The following is a 22,462-nucleotide window of genomic DNA, read 5'->3' on the forward strand; positions in this document are numbered from 1 at the left end:
AATGAGAGAAAAAAACTCCCCCGTGAGAGTTCGCGGGGACGGGGACGGAGAATTTTCTCCCCGCGGGGACGGGGATGGGGAGCCATTCCCCCACGGGAAAATCACCATTGCCATCCCTAGTCTAAATCATCCATCATCAGTTCTTATCTCTATAATGCTTGTTGGGGCCTTCGTCTTCCGAAGGTCCTCAAAAACATGATTTAACAATGTTTCTGGAGTATAATACATGAACAGGTACCTTCGGACTCGGATCAGAACCACAGTGTGAAAAGCACAAAGAGTATGAAGGTTGACACAGCGCCGAAGCTACGCGTAAGAGAGCTTCGGCATGACAGCAAAAAAGGGAACCGACTTAAAGGGAAAAAGGCTATTTAGACCTCGATGGATCACTATAGAGTCATTAGCAAATGTAAAGGGCATGGGTGTACTTTTACATGGGCTGTGTCTCGTGTCTATAAATAGATGAACAGTGTTCCCGTACTGTTCACGCTGACTTGGTATTTGCTTTTGCGTCACGCTCGTACCTCTGCTGCTTATCAAGTCGAAGGTACCAAATGTAATTCAATATTATCCTTATGTTGACTTGCGTTCATATGATAAGAAATATAGGTATGATAATGTTGTTGTTCACATTGTTTCTTATGCTTTACATGCTTCATTCGTTGTTAATAATCATACATTTATGTATGAAGAATCGATGAAGGTATGCCCTTCATGCCCTTTGTCCGAAGACCATTATAACCTTAGGAAAATAATGCTTCGGAGGACGAAGGGCGTTAACATTTAACATTTCATGTTGCCTTGTTCTTAATTTATAACATTTGAAAACAAGTCCCCAACAATGCTTAAATGCACGGTTTTTATCATTAGCCCATAGCCATATCATTGCCACATCAGTTTTTATTTCATAGACTTTTAGATGATATTAAACACTTTGTTTTATTAAAACTCAAATACATCTTATTGCGTAATTAAGCAAATAATATTATATAATTTATAATAACAGTTTAAAATTACACACCTCAAGCTTAATGATAAAAAATATAGTTTATAAACAAAATTACATAACTTAAATATAAAAAATAAAATAAATAATCTATAAATAAAATGAAAAAGTCTAAACTACTTCCCCTCACATAAGGACGATGTTCATATAGTCCATAAGATATTTTTAGTTTAGTTTACCTCTCCGTCGATTTAAGTTGATCCAATCTATCTCTGGACAAAAAATTATATTTTTAATTTATTTATGTACAAACCAAGTTTTTAGTTCGTTTAGTAGTTAATACTATAACTTAACCTAAAAATATATTAATTTTTATAATTATTTTGATTGGTTGGGATCAAATAATATAATAATTTTAATGGTACAAAAGTGAATGTAAAATAATGATGAGATTTTTTTATTTACGCTTAAGTATAGAATATAAAACACAAAGATATATGTGGTGATTGTGAATATGGGTTTAAAACTAACAACCATGGTTCAAATCCATATTTATGCATAATTTTAGCATTTTAATTATTTAAATGTGAGGAGGCACAACTACGACAGAAACTATGAAACCAGAAAAACTAGTGCTTTAATATAGTAGAAGAGATACCATCAATCACCTCAGAATATATTAGTTTGAAATTCAATTTCTACGTGAAAAAACAAATCTTATTAGGAGGTTATGTTAGAAATTTATTTCCCTAGCGCTTGTCCTCATGAGTCTAGTCAGTGACTATCTCCAGCAACGTCTTCTATATTCATTCTCAATATTCGTTCTTTACAGTCTCTTCTAAAAATTTCTCTTATCTATATCTCCTTCCTTTACAGTAGTGTTCTTTATATCTCACCCTTTATACGTAATGTCACACCCGGGTTTAAAGGCAAACACAGGCACATCTTAAATGTGTGCTAGGATCAAATCTCACACATAAGCTGACTCATGGTACAGAAAACAATGTCACATTTTTATTATATAGTAGAGGTTTTGTACAAAATAGCTAAATAAATACATCATATGACGACAACGATCCTCTAAAACCATAATTGACTGGGAGACGAAGACGGTGGCCTAGATCTCTCACGAACTCATCGCAACATTTTCATGCTCCTCATCTTGCGGTACATGTCCTTCACGTAGGGGGTGAGTACAACAAGGGTGAGCTGATATACGGTTATCGCTCAACAAGTTGTAGGGAATTATGTGTATGAGCTCACTTACGGGGGATCATGTAAAATGTAAGGCTTACCAAAGAGAATGGTTAAGGTTGAACGTTGTTTTTAACAAGTTTGTGATAGAACCTCCCAAGTAATTAGGCCCACCTACAGTTGTCCTTGTCCAACGGACTTTAGACAACCTTGTAGGTGCCCCTGACTACTTGACAAGTTCGGTATCTTTCCTTACCTTACCAGGAACGTCTCACCCGTCTTGCAGACATTACAGAACATCGGAGATAAAGAAATGCGGAAGCAGTTACATAAACTTACATTTATTTCAAAAGTAAGCTTGAGTTATGTTATTACAGACCAGACTAAAAGTGAGTGCAAAGTAGTAATATTATACAAGCCAGGGGAGGCACAAACTCCTCCCGATAAGTTTAATAAACAAAAGATCCTAATTGGAGGACCGAGTCCTCCCGCACTTCAGTCTTCTTTTTCCTCGTTTGGTACCACCTTGGAGCAGAAGCAACAAAAGTTTGTCGCTTCCTCACCTAAAAACAACAAAGGGATAAACCCTGAGTATGGAATACTCAGCAAGTCTTACCCGACTAAGGAAAAGACTCTCAAGGGTATGCTGGATAAATAGGAGTCAAGGAGAGGCTTTAGCAAAAATCAACTTATAGTTTTGCGTAAGAAGCTTACTAAAGTGAGTCCTTACTTTCAGTCTTTTAACGCCATATTAAGTATTAATAGACTCTATTTGCATCTAGTCTAATTTCACATCAAATCAAGACAACATCAGTTTTATCCATAGTGTTCACATCCTGACTCTAGGTTGTAGAAAAGTGACCAAGTCTTCATAACCGCGAAGGTACGGCGATCCGAATCGATTATACTCAGCTGAGGATCTCCAATCACACGACATATGTAGCACTTAACCCTTGCATATGTCAACCCGCCACCGGGGTTCTTAAGACCGGATCAGGTTCACGCAAACCGAGAGCACAGATACACCACCGTCCAGCCTCTTGCCACGGAGGGTACACGCTACTCTCGCCACCGCTCCACGCCCATTTCGTGTTATCTTATTCCGGCCTTAGTCTGCCCGAGGCAAGGCTTACCCATGACGAGGCATGTGACCAGTTAAAGGGTCCTCGGTCAGCACGCCTACATACGCGTTAATCCTTAACCAACCTGGGTAGAACATCACCTGTTCCTACCCCAAGTCTCAATTTAAGTATTTCCATCCTTAGGATTGTGTCTGTTCCTAAGGATGAAAGAGCATCACAGGGAACTTTGCAGTAAGATCCCACTATTGCTCCAAATGAAAATATTCTTGCAGGTAGAAGCCATCCTTTCTCGAGTTAAATTAAGGACAACCTCTATCCACAAGATCTAAGCAAGGCTAAGCATTTTTGTAAATCATATTTTGATACTTCACAGAAGTATCTATAAAGGTATGGATATCAAGGAAAGTAATGCATCAAAGGGTTTCAAGTAATTTCTATGAACCTAATGCACATTTCACTAGACTTAAGTGTGCGAAAAGTATTTAAAAACACAAGGAAAGGGGTTGCATGCACCGGGGCTTGCCTTTGTTCACAGGTGAGTCAGGCTTGGACTCGCAGATGTCGAAGTAGAGCCAAGTCCTTGCCCGAGATTCCAAAGGTGGTTGTGTCTTCTCTTGAGTCACTTCACTCTCTTCTTCGTTTTCTAAATGTAACCATATAGGTATATATATAAGAATGAATGTCATGTAATGCTCATGAGAATGCAAAGATAATATAAACTTATTATCTATGTCTTGAATACAACTTTCCTTCACGGAGTTCCGGGAACTTAGGGTTTCCGGAGTCGGTAAAGGAGTTCATAGGGCAGGGGGGTGTTTTGGGGTTTGGTGATCAAACAATGTTCAAATTAAACCAAACTCTACCCATGGCTTCTAAATAATGTGAAAAGCTCACATAAAAAGTTTGGGCAATTTTGGGATTATTATCTATTTTCTAAAAATCCAGAACCACTTCTTTAAGCTATTTTAAATACCTCAAAATTCCTTATTTAACCTAAAAATCATGAAATTATTTTTATTAATTACTACAGGAAATTAGGGTTCTAAGAAAATTGGTCTCATATTTTTAGGATTTTCCTACCATTTTCTACACTTTTTCAAAGTTCTGCTGAAAAAGAAAAAGAAAAACCCTAAACAGTACTGGGCCACTTTAGCCCAGGCGGCCCAGCAACACAGGGAATAAGGAAGCGCCCGCGCCCGCGGGGGAAATTTCTCAGAAAGGCCCTTGGGGTTTTAACTAACTGGAGATGTGTTTGGTTACTGTTGTACCGTGTCGCTGACAACTTGCAGATAAGGCCCTCGATTTCTATCTCTTCTCCAAGGAGCTCCCCGACCGTGGCGCGCTCAAGAACGATGATCCTGCTGCTCGGTCCGGCTAAGATCAGTAGTGGCTGCCCGATTAAGCTACTGGGTGAGTGTTACGGGCGTGAGACAACCCTAGAACGAGTTTCAATTACGTAGCTACGGCCCTGGGTTTAGCCTGACCACGGTGGCGGAATAATACCGACGTGAATTCCTGTGTTCCGGGGGATTGATTGTGACTAAGCAAAAAGGGTCGGGCCGATAAGCATCACTAGCGCATCCAGATACTGGAACATGAATTAAACGAGCAGGAGCAGACCTGGGATGAGCTGTCCACGGAGCGCGGAGGATCCAAGCTCGCGGGTAACAGAAAAGGGGAAAATTGAAGCCGCAACGGTCTCGGTTGGAATTGGGAGGCAAGTTTAAGGCTACACGTCCGTAAAGGAGTATAGTTTCACCATGCACTATCAATTTTGGGAACGGTGGAGGGAATTTCGCGAATTTGGGCTTCTACTGAGCTTCACTGGTGGAGATGAAAGCACCTTGCCGTGACTCTCTGCTCAATTTATAGGCACGACGCCCAGGCTAGCTATCCGCGGTCACGAAACACGTCGCCAACGCATGACGACCACGTAGTAAAGGAGCACAGTGAGGTAGAATTGAGACGCGAGTGACACGGCGGCGGAAACGACAGATGCGGTGGCCGCCGGTGAAGCACTCCGACCGAGCTCGGGAGATAGCGCCACGTATGAGTCACCTTTTTCCCGGCGTTATCCAACCCTCACCGTGCATGAATCCGGGCGGCGATCAACGACGGCGAGCTTAGCTGGCAATCTGATCCATCTGACCCCATCCCAATCTACAGTGCCACTGATCTTCACCGTTCCACTGAACCGACCTCCTTTCTTTCCCCCTTTCTCATGATTCTTGTTAAGAACAGGTTAATCTCTATTAACAAGAGTTATTTACCAGATAAGGGTCTTCAACTTTACTATAGGATTTATGGATCAAAACTGCCTGGATTCTAAGATACGGTGCTCGCAATCTGGCCATATTTCACTGTGACCATTTCGTTTTGGAATTCAGTTTGCAGTGACACTATAAACAGCATAACTGAGTTCTGACAGAGCAACTTCGCATCACTGGTTCTTCAATTTCTGTTCAATAACCTAGAAAGATGACTGTACCAAATTTATAGCTTGATAAACCAGCTACAAGTTTGTCATAGCTGCCATGGGCAGATTCGTACTGTATCATAGTTGAATCCATGCTCAAAGTCTCAGTGGTTGCACTGTTTGTCTGAAAATTCAGAACTTAAACAGCCTGACAGTCAAGTTTAGAGCTTAATTATCTTTGGATTTTTCTTAACAAATGAGCTCACAACCTTAAGCAAAGTTGTTCTCCTATGATTGAGCTACAAACTTGATGTGGTAGCCTAGGGCAAAATCTCCTTTGTTTAGAAGTTACAAGGTCACAAAGATGAGCACAATACACCGAAATTAGACTTAGTCAAAAGAGTTCAAATGTGACTCTTTTGCTAATAAGTCCAAAACTCAGGGTTTGGCTCACAAGTCCACATATTTGTGAACCAAATGACTTAAAATACTTATTTAGCTTGGTTTTTGCACTTTAGCCCAAAAGTGGACTAATTTTGCACATAAGCCCCTAGGGTTTGGTTTTAGGGTTTTCCAGGGTTCCAATTAGGGTTTCTGGTATCCCAGGGGTATAAAAGTGATTCAAGTTTATTCTTAGGGTCATTTTATGACTTTTACCCTAAAGTCTTTAGGTTTTCTTAACTTGGGTTAAGTTTTACCCCTTTAATCCTTATTTAAGGTTAAATTCCCTATCCAGGGTCCTATTTGCAAAACACTTAAACAATACAACTTGTTTGAAATTTTTGCCTAGTGAATGCATCTAGGTGTATCAAACATATGCAATGCCAATGCTTATGATGCCATGCTCAAGTTTTAGTTACAGTAACACTAGGGGTGTTACATCCTTCCCCCCATAAAAGAATCTCGTCCCGAGATTAAAAGTCCTAGGGTAAGTAATGGTAAAGGAAACGCATCACATTTTTATTTCCTTAATTTTGGTACAAGGCAGGGGTAATGTGGGGGTTACTTCTTTATTACAAGAGCTATACAGGCTTTACAATTTACAAGAGGCTAAAAAGCCTGGGAAATTCTTATTCAAGAAGTCTTGGGTTTCTCATGTAGCCTCATCTTCAGAATGCTGGTTCCACTGTATCTTGTAAAACTTGAGAGTCTTTCTTCGGGTGACCCTATCCTTTTGATCCAGAACTCGAATAGGATGTTCTGAGTAGGTTAAATCTGGTTCTAGGACAACATCAGTCACTTCAATGGTTCGATCAGGAACCCGAAGACACTTCTTCAGTTGTGACACGTGGAACACATTATGCACAGCAGACAATGTTTCGGGTAGTTGAAGTCGGTACGCCACTGGTCCACATTGCTCAATCACCAGAAATGGACCAATGTACCTGGGTGCAAACTTCCCTTTAACCCCGAAACGCGATACACCCTTCATTGGTGAAACTTTCAAGTAGACATAATCGCCTTCCAGAAAGCATAAGGGTTGTCGTCGTCGGTCTGCATAACTTTTTTGTCGAGTCTGAGCTTTCTTCATATTATGAATAATTCTCTGAACCTTTTCTTCGACCTCTTTCACCATATCAGGCCTAAAGAAGTATCTTTCTCCAGGTTCAGACCAATTTAGCGGAGTTCGACACCGTCGTCCATATAAAGCTTCAAAAGGTGCCATCTTGATACTTTCTTGATAACTGTTATTGTATGAAAACTCCGCTAGGGGCAAACATTCATCCCATTTTGGTGAGAAGTCCAGGACACATGCCCGCAGCATATCTTCAAGTATTTGGTTCACCCTCTCAGTCTGCCCACTGGTTTGAGGATGATAAGCCGAACTGTGGAGTAATTTAGTACCCAAGGAGCTGTGAAGTGCTTCCCAGAACTTGGCTACAAATTGAGGTCCACGATCCGACACAATGGTCTTCGGAACACCATGCAGACTGAGAATACGGGCAATGTATAATGCTGCATAAGTGGCTACTGTATATGTGACCTTGACAGGTAAGAAGTGGGCAATATTTGTGAGTCGATCAACGATAACCCAAATAGAATCATACCCTTTGGCTGTCCTGGGCAGTCCCACAATAAAGTCCATACTGATGTCTTCCCATTTCCACGTTGGGATTGGCAAAGATTGTAATGGACCAGCAGTTTTCATGTGTATGGCCTTGACACGTCTGCAAGTGTCACATTTCGCCACATAGCGTGCAATTTCGATTTTACATCTTTGCCCACCAGAAGAACACATAAGGTTCCATGTGTGCAACTTGCTTTTTCGGATGACACTGTATTATCTGCGTCTGTTGGGTGGGCGGCAATTATGCAACTTTACCCAAATAGAATCAGATGCACCATCTTGGGTAAAACACATAAGAAGAGGTTTACCATCAAGTGGTTACAGTAAGTTCATAGCACACGAGACGGGTGTGAATGTCGAATAACATCACAGTTGACCCGTGGCTAAGCAGAAAAATCCAAGTCCTTAAAAGGTGATATAGATTCGAGAGAATCACCAGCGGAGGGATCAATAGATACGGACTTTGCAACCAGTCCATTTTATCCAGCACTAGTCATAGATCAGCATGATCACACACACAGTAAAAGCATGTGTGAGGTGGTCGAGGCGCGACTAGAGCGATAATTTACTGGTCAACTTAGCTTGACTTTGGTAAGTGCTTTCTTTAGGGTGGGTTGAACCAAAGTGAGTTTAGACAACTCGATAAAACGATCTCTAAACTCAGCATTCGTTCAACGGGCAGTTACAAGTTAGTCAAAACCAACTTGTTGAACTACTTTTGACATTGAGCAAGTTCTCTCAGTACCATCGGTAAGCCAAGGGTTGAGAGCTCACATTTGCTAGCAAAAGATCATGCATTTGGGTAAAAATCCATTTGGTCATGTGGTTCATTCGTTTCTTCATGCAAGATGAATTATCCACTTGGTTAGGGAATACATGGATTAATTAGGAAAGCGAATGAACAAACTCTTGCATCTCAGCAGCAGGGAAACAGATCTCTATTTGAGCTAATCAGTTGTTTCTCAACACTAAAAAGCTCCAAGGCTTCACCTTTACACAAAGAATGCAAAGGGAACTTGTGTAAGTAGTTACTACCAAGATCAAAAGAAATAAGACCACACATGTAAGTGGTATGCCCTTTTGATCTAATGGAAATGACAGATGTTGCTTGATCTCTTCACAAACAACATAGAAATTGTTTTAAGAAAGGAGTCCACAGAAGATTACATATCAGTGTAGTTTCACAATGGATCATGACCAGAGACCTTGGTACCGGCAGGTGCCAAGCAGCAAAATCCTGGGTGAGGTTCGCAGCTTTGCCGCGGTACCATAAGTTCTTAACCATGTCACCAATAGATTGAGCAAGGGTGATTATACACAACGAAATACTCCACTAGTAAAGATGGTTACAAGTAGAGAGCCAAATAGATCATGGCCCGATGAAATAAACACAATATGGCCAAAACCTAAACTTGATAAAAGGAGTACGATGGGAGACTGTTAATTCAGCCCAAGCATATTTCTATGCCCATCATAGGAGTCACAAGGTCAAGGATTAAGTTGGTATGCCTTCGATAGATACGAAGGAACCAAGGGCATCAAATTCAAGGAAATGGTCGGACATGTCTTTTCTAGGTTGGGTTAATAGAGCAACACGACGATCCGCGAGGAGAGGCCAAATACACTAGAGACTTCAACCTGCATCAGCTGATCAAGAGAATGGCTCTAAAAGGAGGCACGACTTGAGATCCTTGTTTGAAGTCTGGGTACACTTTAGGTTCAACAAGGAAACGATCTAGGCATTTATTTGTACGGGTGTGGTCATAAAGTGATAACGGAAAATTTGACTTTGAGTCGGGTCACGGTTCACTAAATACGAATATAGCCTAATCAAGTTACCAACTCTCTATTGGTCATAACTCAACCTGATGGTTCTTTGATCAGGATTGAAAATTGCTTTATGCTAGGCTAACCAGTTTATGCCCAAGATGACATCTATGTCTTGGCCTTTTGGAACAATCATATTTGTAGGAAAGTCCCGTCCGGCCAATGTTAAGGGCACCTGGTAAGCCACTTCTTTTCACTTTTGGTAGCATTACTGTCGGGTGGGGAAGACCATTCGTCAACCAATCTTCATAGAGGGAGGGGGTCTGAAAAGGTCCAGTTTACCATCAAGTGCTTCTCCCGCTACATGAGAAGGTCCGACTTCCATTCCGACAGGATTCGCAGGGACGTTCGGGTGCAATTGTGAATACAACACATGAACTTCTTCATGTAGTGCATTACAACAGACCTGCAAGTTATCCATGGCTAAGCTAAGCTCCTCCACATGGGCTCGAGCTTTGGCTTCCTTAGCCCAGACGAGTAAACGAGAGTTAACCATCCAATCGAGTGCTAAATCTCGTTTCGCGAGTTGGTCTTGCAAGTAGCGGATGGCTGCATCCGCGACCCATAGATCATTCCTGTGACGGAGTTCTGATTGAAGCAGTTCAACTTGTGCTTCCGGATCCCTGATAGGATCGTTGCTACCACAGCTACTTTCTTCACGTCTTGGGGCAAGTGAATGGCAGGGTACGCCAATGGGTCTAGTAGATTTGCGCGCGGTTTTTTTGATGCGCGACAATATTTCTTTAAGGGGGAAACTTTATTAATATAGTGCTTAGCATGATGCATGTGTAAATACAGAATCAACCTTAGTCGATTCAACCTTTTATACATTGCACTCTTCCCATCTGGTCTTTAAGATAGACTCTTCAGAATACTTAGATAAGAAGGGAAAAGAATTTTTAGGTAAGACTTTTGAAAATCCTTTTGAAGATGCCTCATAATATCTACAAAGAAGGGCTACGCTCCGATACCAGCTGTGACGGAACCTCCCAAGTAATTAGGCCCACCTACAGTTGTCCTTGTCCAACGGACTTTAGACAACCTTGTAGGTGCCCCTGACTACTTGACAAGTTCGGTATCTTTCCTTACCTTACCAGGAACGTCTCACCCGTCTTGCAGACATTACAGAACATCGGAGATAAAGAAATGCGGAAGCAGTTACATAAACTTACATTTATTTCAAAAGTAAGCTTGAGTTATGTTATTACAGACCAGACTAAAAGTGAGTGCAAAGTAGTAATATTATACAAGCCAGGGGAGGCACAAACTCCTCCCGATAAGTTTAATAAACAAAAGATCCTAATTGGAGGACCGAGTCCTCCCGCACTTCAGTCTTCTTTTTCCTCGTTTGGTACCACCTTGGAGCAGAAGCAACAAAAGTTTGTCGCTTCCTCACCTAAAAACAACAAAGGGATAAACCCTGAGTATGGAATACTCAGCAAGTCTTACCCGACTAAGGAAAAGACTCTCAAGGGTATGCTGGATAAATAGGAGTCAAGGAGAGGCTTTAGCAAAAATCAACTTATAGTTTTGCGTAAGAAGCTTACTAAAGTGAGTCCTTACTTTCAGTCTTTTAACGCCATATTAAGTATTAATAGACTCTATTTGCATCTAGTCTAATTTCACATCAAATCAAGACAACATCAGTTTTATCCATAGTGTTCACATCCTGACTCTAGGTTGTAGAAAAGTGACCAAGTCTTCATAACCGCGAAGGTATGGCGATCCGAATCGATTATACTCAGCTGAGGATCTCCAATCACACGACATATGTAGCACTTAACCCTTGCATATGTCAACCCGCCACCGGGGTTCTTAAGACCGGATCAGGTTCACGCAAACCGAGAGCACAGATACACCACCATCCAGCCTCTTGCCACGGAGGGTACACGCTACTCTCGCCACCGCTCCACGCCCATTTCGTGTTATCTTATTCTGGCCTTAGTCTGCCCGAGGCAAGGCTTACCCATGACGAGGCATGTGACCAGTTAAAGGGTCCTCGGTCAGCACGCCTACATACGCGTTAATCCTTAACCAACCTGGGTAGAACATCACCTGTTCCTACCCCAAGTCTCAATTTAAGTATTTCCATCCTTAGGATTGTGTCTGTTCCTAAGGATGAAAGAGCATCACAGGGAACTTTGCAGTAAGATCCCACTATTGCTCCAAATGAAAATATTCTTGCAGGTAGAAGCCATCCTTTCTCGAGTTAAATTAAGGACAACCTCTATCCACAAGATCTAAGCAAGGCTAAGCATTTTTGTAAATCATATTTTGATACTTCACAGAAGTATCTATAAAGGTATGGATATCAAGGAAAGTAATGCATCAAAGGGTTTCAAGTAATTTCTATGAACCTAATGCACATTTCACTAGACTTAAGTGTGCGAAAAGTATTTAAAAACACAAGGAAAGGGGTTGCATGCACCGGGGCTTGCCTTTGTTCACAGGTGAGTCAGGCTTGGACTCGCAGATGTCGAAGTAGAGCCAAGTCCTTGCCCGAGATTCCAAAGGTGGTTGTGTCTTCTCTTGAGTCACTTCACTCTCTTCTTCGTTTTCTAAATGTAACCATATAGGTATATATATAAGAATGAATGTCATGTAATGCTCATGAGAATGCAAAGATAATATAAACTTATTATCTATGTCTTGAATACAACTTTCCTTCACGGAGTTCCGAGAACTTAGGGTTTCCGGAGTCGGTAAAGGAGTTCATAGGGCAGGGGGGGTGTTTTGGGGTTTGGTGATCAAACAATGTTCAAATTAAACCAAACTCTACCCATGGCTTCTAAATAATGTGAAAAGCTCACATAAAAAGTTTGGGCAATTTTGGGATTATTATCTATTTTCTAAAAATCCAGAACCACTTCTTTAAGCTATTTTAAATACCTCAAAATTCCTTATTTTACCTAAAAATCATGAAATTATTTTTATTAATTACTACAGGAAATTAGGGTTCTAAGAAAATTGGTCTCATATTTTTAGGATTTTCCTACCATTTTCTACACTTTTTCAAAGTTCTGCTGAAAAAGAAAAAGAAAAACCCTAAACAGTACTGGGCCACTTTAGCCCAGGCGGCCCAGCAACACAGGGAATAAGGAAGCGCCCGCGCTCGCGGGGGAAATTTCTCAGAAAGGCCCTTGGGGTTTTAACTAACTGGAGATGTGTTTGGTTACTGTTGTACCGTGTCGCTGACAACTTGCAGATAAGGCCCTCGATTTCTATCTCTTCTCCAAGGAGCTCCCCGACCGTGGCGCGCTCAAGAACGATGATCCTGCTGCTCGGTCCGGCTAAGATCAGTAGTGGCTGCCCGATTAAGCTACTGGGTGAGTGTTACGGGCGTGAGACAACCCTAGAACGAGTTTCAATTACGTAGCTACGGCCCTGGGTTTAGCCTGACCACGGTGGCGGAATAATACCGACGTGAATTCCTGTGTTCCGGGGGATTGATTGTGACTAAGCAAAAAGGGTCGGGCCGATAAGCATCACTAGCGCATCCAGATACTGGAACATGAATTAAACGAGCAGGAGCAGACCTGGGACGAGCTGTCCACGGAGCGCGGAGGATCCAAGCTCGCGGGTAACAGAAAAGGGGAAAATTGAAGCCGCAACGGTCTCGGTTGGAATTGGGAGGCAAGTTTAAGGCTACACGTCCGTAAAGGAGTATAGTTTCACCATGCACTATCAATTTTGGGAACGGTGGAGGGAATTTCGCGAATTTGGGCTTCTACTGAGCTTCACTGGTGGAGATGAAAGCACCTTGCCGTGACTCTCTGCTCAATTTATAGGCACGACGCCCAGGCTAGCTATCCGCGGTCACGAAACACGTCGCCAACGCATGACGACCACGTAGTAAAGGAGCACAATGAGGTAGAATTGAGACGCGAGTGACACGGCGGCGGAAACGACAGATGCGGTGGCCGCCGGTGAAGCACTCCGACCGAGCTCGGGAGATAGCGCCACGTATGAGTCACCTTTTTCCCGGCGTTATCCAACCCTCACCGTGCATGAATCCGGGCGGCGATCAACGACGGCGAGCTTAGCTGGCAATCTGATCCATCTGACCCCGTCCCAATCTACAGTGCCACTGATCTTCACCGTTCCACTGAACCGACCTCCTTTCTTTCCCCCTTTCTCGTGATTCTTGTTAAGAACAGGTTAATCTCTATTAACAAGAGTTATTTACCAGATAAGGGTCTTCAACTTTACTATAGGATTTATGGATCAAAACTGCCTGGATTCTAAGATACGGTGCTCGCAATCTGGCCATATTTCACTGTGACCATTTCGTTTTGGAATTCAGTTTGCAGTGACACTATAAACAGCATAACTGAGTTCTGACAGAGCAACTTCGCATCACTGGTTCTTCAATTTCTGTTCAATAACCTAGAAAGATGACTGTACCAAATTTATAGCTTGATAAACCAGCTACAAGTTTGTCATAGCTGCCATGGGCAGATTCGTACTGTATCATAGTTGAATCCATGCTCAAAGTCTCAGTGGTTGCACTGTTTGTCTGAAAATTCAGAACTTAAACAGCCTGACAGTCAAGTTTAGAGCTTAATTATCTTTGGATTTTTCTTAACAAATGAGCTCACAACCTTAAGCAAAGTTGTTCTCCTATGATTGAGCTACAAACTTGATGTGGTAGCCTAGGGCAAAATCTCCTTTGTTTAGAAGTTACAAGGTCACAAAGATGAGCACAATACACCGAAATTAGACTTAGTCAAAAGAGTTCAAATGTGACTCTTTTGCTAATAAGTCCAAAACTCAGGGTTTGGCTCACAAGTCCACATATTTGTGAACCAAATGACTTAAAATACTTATTTAGCTTGGTTTTTGCACTTTAGCCCAAAAGTGGACTAATTTTGCACATAAGCCCCTAGGGTTTGGTTTTAGGGTTTTCCAGGGTTCCAATTAGGGTTTCTGGTATCCCAGGGGTATAAAAGTGATTCAAGTTTATTCTTAGGGTCATTTTATGACTTTTACCCTAAAGTCTTTAGGTTTTCTTAACTTGGGTTAAGTTTTACCCCTTTAATCCTTATTTAAGGTTAAATTCCCTATCCAGGGTCCTATTTGCAAAACACTTAAACAATACAACTTGTTTGAAATTTTTGCCTAGTGAATGCATCTAGGTGTATCAAACATATGCAATGCCAATGCTTATGATGCCATGCTCAAGTTTTAGTTACAGTAACACTAGGGGTGTTACAAAGTTGATCAAAATTTTATTAGCATTTACTAAGTATAAGTAGATATCATCCAAATTAAATAAGAGATCACAATTAATAATAAATCCCACCGTGCAGTGCAAACAGATTAAGTTTAATTTCATAAGTTAATCATGTGAGTGTCTGAGCCGCTATTGACCGTGAGCACGACTGATATACCAGTTTTACACTCTGCAGAGGTTGCATATCTTTAGCTACAAGCCGTGATACCCATCTGCCACGGAGTCATAAATCCTATACACTTCTATCTAGGAGGCGAGGCAAGGTAGCACTATAAGGTCTTTTCAAAGTTCCACTAGTTCGAAAAAACTCGCTATGATGTCAAGAAGAAGGAAGCATAGGAATCACTCATCCGAAAAGCTTTATAGACAGTTTGACCTGAGGACCTCCCTATACTCTACAACAACGCACTCTCTGCTTGCCCCTTTCGGTTAAGGTTATCTCTCCCTAGCTTTCCTAATCACTTGGCCAAGGGCATTCCATTCCACCCTTGTGGTATCACTGTTTTCCCGGATGGTTCTCCATGTTTTAATTAACATAATAATCTTATCATGAACAATAAATAATTCAGTGGTAATGGTAAAGCAATATCATGATTCATATATAGCATTAATCCCAAAAACCAGGTAGTTCATCTATATGCAAGGAGTGGGGTAACAAAACTAGGGTTACCTATTAGGTCCCATCAAATTAACCTAAGCATGTCATAGTGATTAACATGAACATTATTAGGTAAATAAGAGCGATCAAGGTCACAACTTGCCTTTTTGATGCAACTCCAAATACTTCTCCAATTCAGCCTTCAGGTGACTCGCAACCTCGCTTCTGTCATAGCAATACAAAGATAGACAAAGACCAAGTAAAATAACATTACACCAAAATATGGAAATAAACAGCGTAAGAATTTTCTACACGCTGCTACGAGACCGTAGGTTTGAGAATCACTAAATTCTAAGTTATGGCTGAAGAGAGATGGTTTTCGGAAGATCTATGTGCTTAGATATGAAAATTATGTTCTATGCAGATTAACATAAAGTATGTGAGAAAGATATTCTGAGTAAACACCCTAATTCATCTCTTAATCCAAGTGATATCTTAATTAGAGATCATATTTTAGTCAGGTTATAATTATAGACAAATTAACTTTGGTCTAGGAAGGTAAGAACATAGGTCAAATGAATATCTAATTATAAAAGTATGTGATAGGACACAAATAGTGTTATTATTGCGTAGGTAATTTTACTACGAAGCTAACACAACTTGAACAGGCTAAATCCGAGTTAAACAACACAAGATATGAATTTTCTAAGTTTCCTATACATTTTTATATCAAATTATGCTGGAAAATTAATTATTAAAGGCCTCCCTATAATTCCTTAATTTATTTTAATTATAAAACAAGAGAAAGGATGGCAGTCACTATTATTCGGAAGTTCAGGGTTAGTTTTTAATAAAACTAGACTGTTCTGTAATAACTCTTCAATGCCTATGAACAGTGGGTTAGTTTCCACGTTTTTCTGGGGCTCTTAACTAAAAGAACCACGATGAAGGGGGTATCGACTTTCTTGAGCCGTTGGATTAAAATCAAGGGCTCGGATACTCAGATTGAACTGGTATGCAATTATCTAATCTGGGCCATCCCATCAAAGATCTGCGACCGAGATTCAATAAAGTGAAGAGGTTTGTGTTGCGCTAATCTGAATCGGTCATCATGAAACAAACGGACAGCCCCGCGATGAACCACAGGCGGCGGCGTGTTACTTTTGCGGTGGTGGCCACGCCGGTGAATCATCCACTAGAGGCCTAACACTCCCTCCCCTAGCTAGGTAAGTGCTATGCGAAGCAGACGAGAAGGAGAATAGGATAGGGCATTCTTACCGGGGAGTAGAACACTGGGTTCCATGGCGGAGAATTGAAAGGGAAATAGGGTTTAACCTTTTCCTATAAATAATTTTGGTGGTTGAATGCCCGACACAAATATTGGACTAACTAGTTTGCTCTAGATTATATATTCTACAGGTGCATAAAGGTTTAACACAAACCAATAAAAAGATTGAAGAAAGGGTTCAAAATCAAAGGAGCAAAGAAACCAAGAGTGCCCTAGTCTGGCGCACCGGACTGTACGGTGCACCAAGACCATACAACTCCAAACTCGCCACCCTCGGGTTTCTCAGGCCACGCTCCGCTATAATTCATCGGATTGTCCGGTGTGCCACCGGACTGTCCGATGCACCAGCGGAGCAACGACTACTTTGTGCAACGGTCGACTGCAAAAGCTGCTAACTCCGTGAACAGTGAAGAACAGTGCGCGCAGAAGTCAGAGCAGTCGCCAGAGGCGCACCAGACAGTGAACAGTACCTGTTCGGTGCCACTAGAAGACAAAGCTCCAACGGTCGACTGCGCCCGAACCCTAACGGTTGGGTGACGTGGCTAACGCACTGGACAGTCTGGTGCGCCCATCGACAGCAGCCCAACCCCAACGGTTGTTTGGTGGTTGAGGGCTATAAATACCCCTCAACCACATCTACTCCAACAATTCAAGCATTCCACACATTGCATTCAATACAAGAGCAATAGACTTCACTCCAAGACACAAATCAAGCGATCGATCCACTCAAAGTCCCAAATTCAACTCTAGCGCATTAGGGATTGTGAGAGGATCACTTGTGTTTCTTGTTGCTCTTGTTTGCTTGGTTGGCTTTCTTTTCTTTTCCTTGTTACTCTTAAGAGCTTTGTAAGCAAGGCAAGAGACACCAATTGTGTGGTGATCCTTGCAGGGTCTAAGTGACCCGTGAGAAGTAAAGAAGAAAGCTCACTCGGTCTAGGTGACCATTTGAGAGAGGGAAAGGGTTGAAAGTGACCCGGTCTTTGTGACCACCTCAACGGGGACTAGGTTCTTTGGAACCGAACCTCGGTAAAACAAATCATCGTGTTCATCCGCTTTACTTGTTGGTTGAGTTTTTTCCCTTCTCTCGGACTCAAAATCATTTCTAACGCTAACCCCGGCTTCTAGTGTGTGTTTAAGTTCATAATTTTCAGATTCACCCTATTCACCCCTCTCTAGGCGACTTTCAATTGGTATCAGAGCCCGATGCTTCATTAGAGTCTAACAAATCGAAGTGATGTCGGGAGGATCCACCAAGAGGGAGATGGAAACCGGCGAGAAGGCCACAAGCCACGGGAAGACTCCATCAAAGGAGTCTGGCACCAAAGGCAAGGAGGAATCCCCTTCCCGCGTCAAGTCACATCGGAGTGGTGACAAGAAGAAGATGATGAAGAAAGTGGTCTACTACAAGACCGACTCTTTGTCGCCCTCCACCTCCGGCTCTGACGCGGCGCCCGTCACTTCTAAGCGCCATGAGCGCAAGAAGTATAGTAAGATGCCTCTTCATTATCCTCGTATTTCTAAGCGAACTCCATTACTCTTCGTTCCATTAGGCAAACCACCATATTTTGATGGTGAGGATTATTGCATGTGGAGTGATAAAATGAGGCATCACCTAACCTCACTCCACGCAAGCATTTGGGACATTGTTGAATTTGGAGCACAGGTACCTACGGTAGGGGACGAAGATTACGATTCGGACAAAGTTGCCCAAATCCGGCACTTTAACTCCCAAGCAACTACTATACTCCTCGCCTCTCCATGTTTAGAGGAGTATAATAAGGTGCAAGGGCTAAAAAGTTCCAAGGAGATTTGGGATGTCTTAAAGACCGCGTACGAAGGGGATGAGGTGACCAAAATCACCAAGCGGGAGACGATCGAGGGAGAGCTCGGTCGATTCGTCCTCAACCAAGGAGAGGAGCCACAAGCAATGTACAACCAGCTCAAGACCTTGGTCAACCAAGTGCGCAACCTCAGGAGCACAAAATGGGATGACCATGAGATGGTAAAGGTTATTCTAAAATCCCTTGTTTTTCACAATCCTACTCAAGTACAATTAATTCGTGGGGATCCTAGATACAAATTAATGGCTCCCGAGGAAGTAATAGGAAAGTTTGTGAGCTTTGAACTAATGATCAAAGGCTCCAAACATATTGTCGACTTGGAACAAGGAGGCACCTCCACACCTGAGGTGCAACCCGTCGCATTCAAAGCGACGAAGGAGAAGAAAGAAGAGTCTACATCAAGTAGGCTCCCCATCGACGCCTCCAAGCTCGACAACGAGGAGATGGCACTCATCATCAAGAGCTTTCGCCAAATCCTCAAGCAAAGGAAGGGGAAAGACCACAAGCCCTGTTTCAAAAGGGTGTGCTACAAATGTAGTAAGCCCGGTCACTTTATAGCTAAATGTCCTATGTCAAGTGATAGTGACAGGGGCGACGACAAGAGGGGAAAGAGGAAGGAAAAGAAGAAGTACTACAAGAAGAAGGGCGACGATGCCCACGTGTGTCGGGAATGGGACTCGACGAGAGTGAAAGGATCACGATGCCCAAGAGGGGGGGTGAATTGGGCTTTTCTAAAAATCAACACCAATTAAAACCTAAGCAAGAGCTAAACAAGAGCCAAACTTCACCCCAACAACTAGCACTAAGCAAATAATACTAGAAATGAAACAAAGCTAAGATGATACTTCAAATACTTGCTAAACAAATACACAATGTAAAGTGCTTGAATTAAGTGCGGAATGTAAAGCAAAGTTTAGAAGACTCCTCCAATTTTTCCCGAGGTATCGAAGAGTCGGCACTCTCCACTAGTCCTCGTTGGAGCACCCGCGCAAGGGTATCGCTCCCCCTTGGTCCTCGCAAGAACCAAGTGCTCACTACGAGATGATCCTTTGCCACTCCGGCGCGGTGGATCCCTCGAGACCGCTTACAAACTTGAGTCGGGTCACCAACAAGATCTTCACGGTGATCACCGAGCTCCCAACGCCACCAAGCCGTCTAGGTGATGCCGATCACCAAGAGTAACAAGCCATAGACTTTCGCTTGACCAAGAGAAGCCTAATGCAAGTGGTGTGTGCTCTAGGTGGCTCTCACTAGCGCTAATGAGGAACAAGCGCGGATTATGATTCTCTAATCTCCTCACTAGGCTTTTGGTGCTTGCAATACTCTACCAAGGTGCTGGAATAAATGTGGAGTGCAAGACATAGAATATGGTGGGTGGAGGGGGGCATAAATAGCCCTCACCCACCAACTAGCCGTTACAGGCAATGTGCTGTGCGATGGCACACCGGACAGTCCGGTGCGCCAACGGTGCGCCACCGGTGCGCCAACGGTCACTTCCAACGGCTAGTTCTGACAGCTAGCCGTTGGACTCATGGCGCACCGGACAGTGAACAGTTCACTGTCCGGTGCACACCGGACAGTCCGGTGCGGTGTCCGGTGTGCCACTAAAATTCAACTTCAAACTCTGCGCTCTCGGGTTTGTGGGAAGGTAAAAACACTGCCGTGGACCAGCCTGGCCCCACCTGGTAGAGGGTGCACCGGACAGTCCGGTGCACACCGGACAGTCCGGTGCCCCTAAGCCAGAAACACTAAATCTTGTTTTCAGTTGATTTTTCAAATCGGTTTTCGCTCTAACTTGTGTGTGAGTTCTAGAGTGACACCTAGCACTGTATATGAGTGTGATTGTGCACCAACACTACACTAGAACTCTCTTGGTCAAACTACTTATCGACAACCCCTCTTTATAGTACGGCTAAAAGAGAATAAAAAGCCTAACTAAATCGCGAGTGTCCACATCTCCTTGACACTCGGACTCCGTAGACCTTCACCTTTTGTTTCGTCGTTTTAGCCGTCGCTTCGAGTTCTTATCTCCGGGATTGTTTTCACCGTTGTAGTACTTCTACCTGTCATGCGACCTAACTTACCATTTGTCTCTGCAAAACACACGTTAGTCACATATAATAATATGTTGTCATTAATCACTAAAACCAACCAGGGGCCTAGATGCTTTCAATCTCCCCCTTTTTGGTGATTGATGACAACCCTACAAGTTTGTGAGAGTAGTTTGTTTTGAAGATTCTGTCAATAGAAAGAATGGTTAGTTATACTCAGTAATCTTTGACAGAAAGAATGTGTACCATAATAATAAGAGTGAGCGCATACACATCATAAGATTCTTGTTCATATAAAAGAGAAAGTAAATTAATGAAACAAGAGCTAGAAGACTGGTGATATGATATAAGGTGAAAACGTAATACACACAGTCAACTATAAGCAACGAGAGTATATGACGAGTTTGTGAGCCAAAAACATAAAGCTAGTACAGAGAGTAGCAGGCACAAATATTACATCAAAAGGACACTGATGCTCTACTAACTCTCTAACTCCCCCTAGCTCTCAAAACTCATATCTCTCCCCCTTTGGCGTCAAACACCAAAAGGGACCTGAACCTAAATACCTGATGCAGGAGGAGGCGGTGGGGGCGCATCCGGTCGAGGTCGAGGTAGCAGAGCGAACGCCGACGGAGGGTCAGAGTCAGTCTCGGATCCAGGATCTGCGGTAGAAGCTGGAGCTGGTACTGACTCGGACGCAGGCAGCGCTGCAGGAGCTACCGGAACAGAAGCGGTCACAGATACTGCCACAGCGGTAGTGGTGACAGCAGACGCTGGTGGCACTGGCGGCTGCGGGCAGACAGAGCTGAGAACCGGAGAAGTGAACGCCAAGGTGACCGGCCGGAGCGGAGAGGTAACAGCAGGGGGTGCAGACAAGATCGAAGGCACCACTGGAGCGTGAAGCGAAGAAGGCGGAGCAGACTGAACCGGAGGTGCTGAGATACCAGAATGCTGAAGCATGAGGGCCATGAATGCCCTATTCTCTGCCCTATCCTGAATAAGCTGCTGCTGAAGTGCATCCTGCCTGTCCTGCATGCTCTGAAACATCGAGAGCATCGTCTCGAATAACCGGGCCTGCTCGGCTGCCAGGTTGGCCAGAATTGCCGCAAGAGCAGGGTCCATAGCCGGAGGAGGAGCAGGGGCAGCACGAGAACTCCCAGCCTCATGATCATGGGAGCGTGGAGGCATAGGAGGCGGAGGCGGAGGAGGAATCCCAAAATCATCATCATCATCATCATCAGCTGCTGTACCCTGGGTGTCAAACTGTCGAAGTGCTGCATCCTCGGCCTGAGTGTCAAACACAGGAGCATAAGCTGGCACTGGAATCTCAGGAGCAGGACGGTAAGATCCAAACACAAGGCGTGAGGCCTCAAGGGTGCTCTGAAATCGAGGAGGCTGAATCAGCTGCGCAAAGATGTGGCATAAGTAGTGAGCATACGGTAGCTGCCGTCGAGCACGAATCCCATCCAGAACGGTGTCCTCAATCTCACAGATTAGAAAGTCCACAACATCAAACTCAGAGTGGGATACCAGGGCACCAAGGAGCCAAAGCTGAATATGAGTGGTAGCCTCCCTGTATCCCATCCTAGGCAGGAGTGTCCGTCTGACGAGCTCATATAAGAACTTCGCTGCAGTAGTGAAGTCTGCTGGAGAACGTCGCGACCCATCTGAAAAAGGCGGGCGGAACAGAGCCGCGACGTGAGCTGTCCCTGGAGCCACACCGCCGTGAGGGCGACGTGGAGGATCTGAAGTGCCGTAGCAGAGACTGTGAAGGCGAGTAGTCGACTCAGGGAAACCAAAAAGCTGTCGGATCTGACTAGCAGTGAGCGTAACATCCTCGCGCTCAAAGCGAAACCTCATCCACTGATGATCCGGGTCAATCCAAACAGAGGCATAGAAGACGCGGACCCACTCCTCA

The sequence above is a fragment of the Zea mays genome, chromosome 4 (assembly GCF_902167145.1).
Source record: "Zea mays cultivar B73 chromosome 4, Zm-B73-REFERENCE-NAM-5.0, whole genome shotgun sequence".
In the NCBI taxonomy this organism is placed as follows: Eukaryota; Viridiplantae; Streptophyta; class Magnoliopsida; order Poales; family Poaceae; genus Zea; species Zea mays.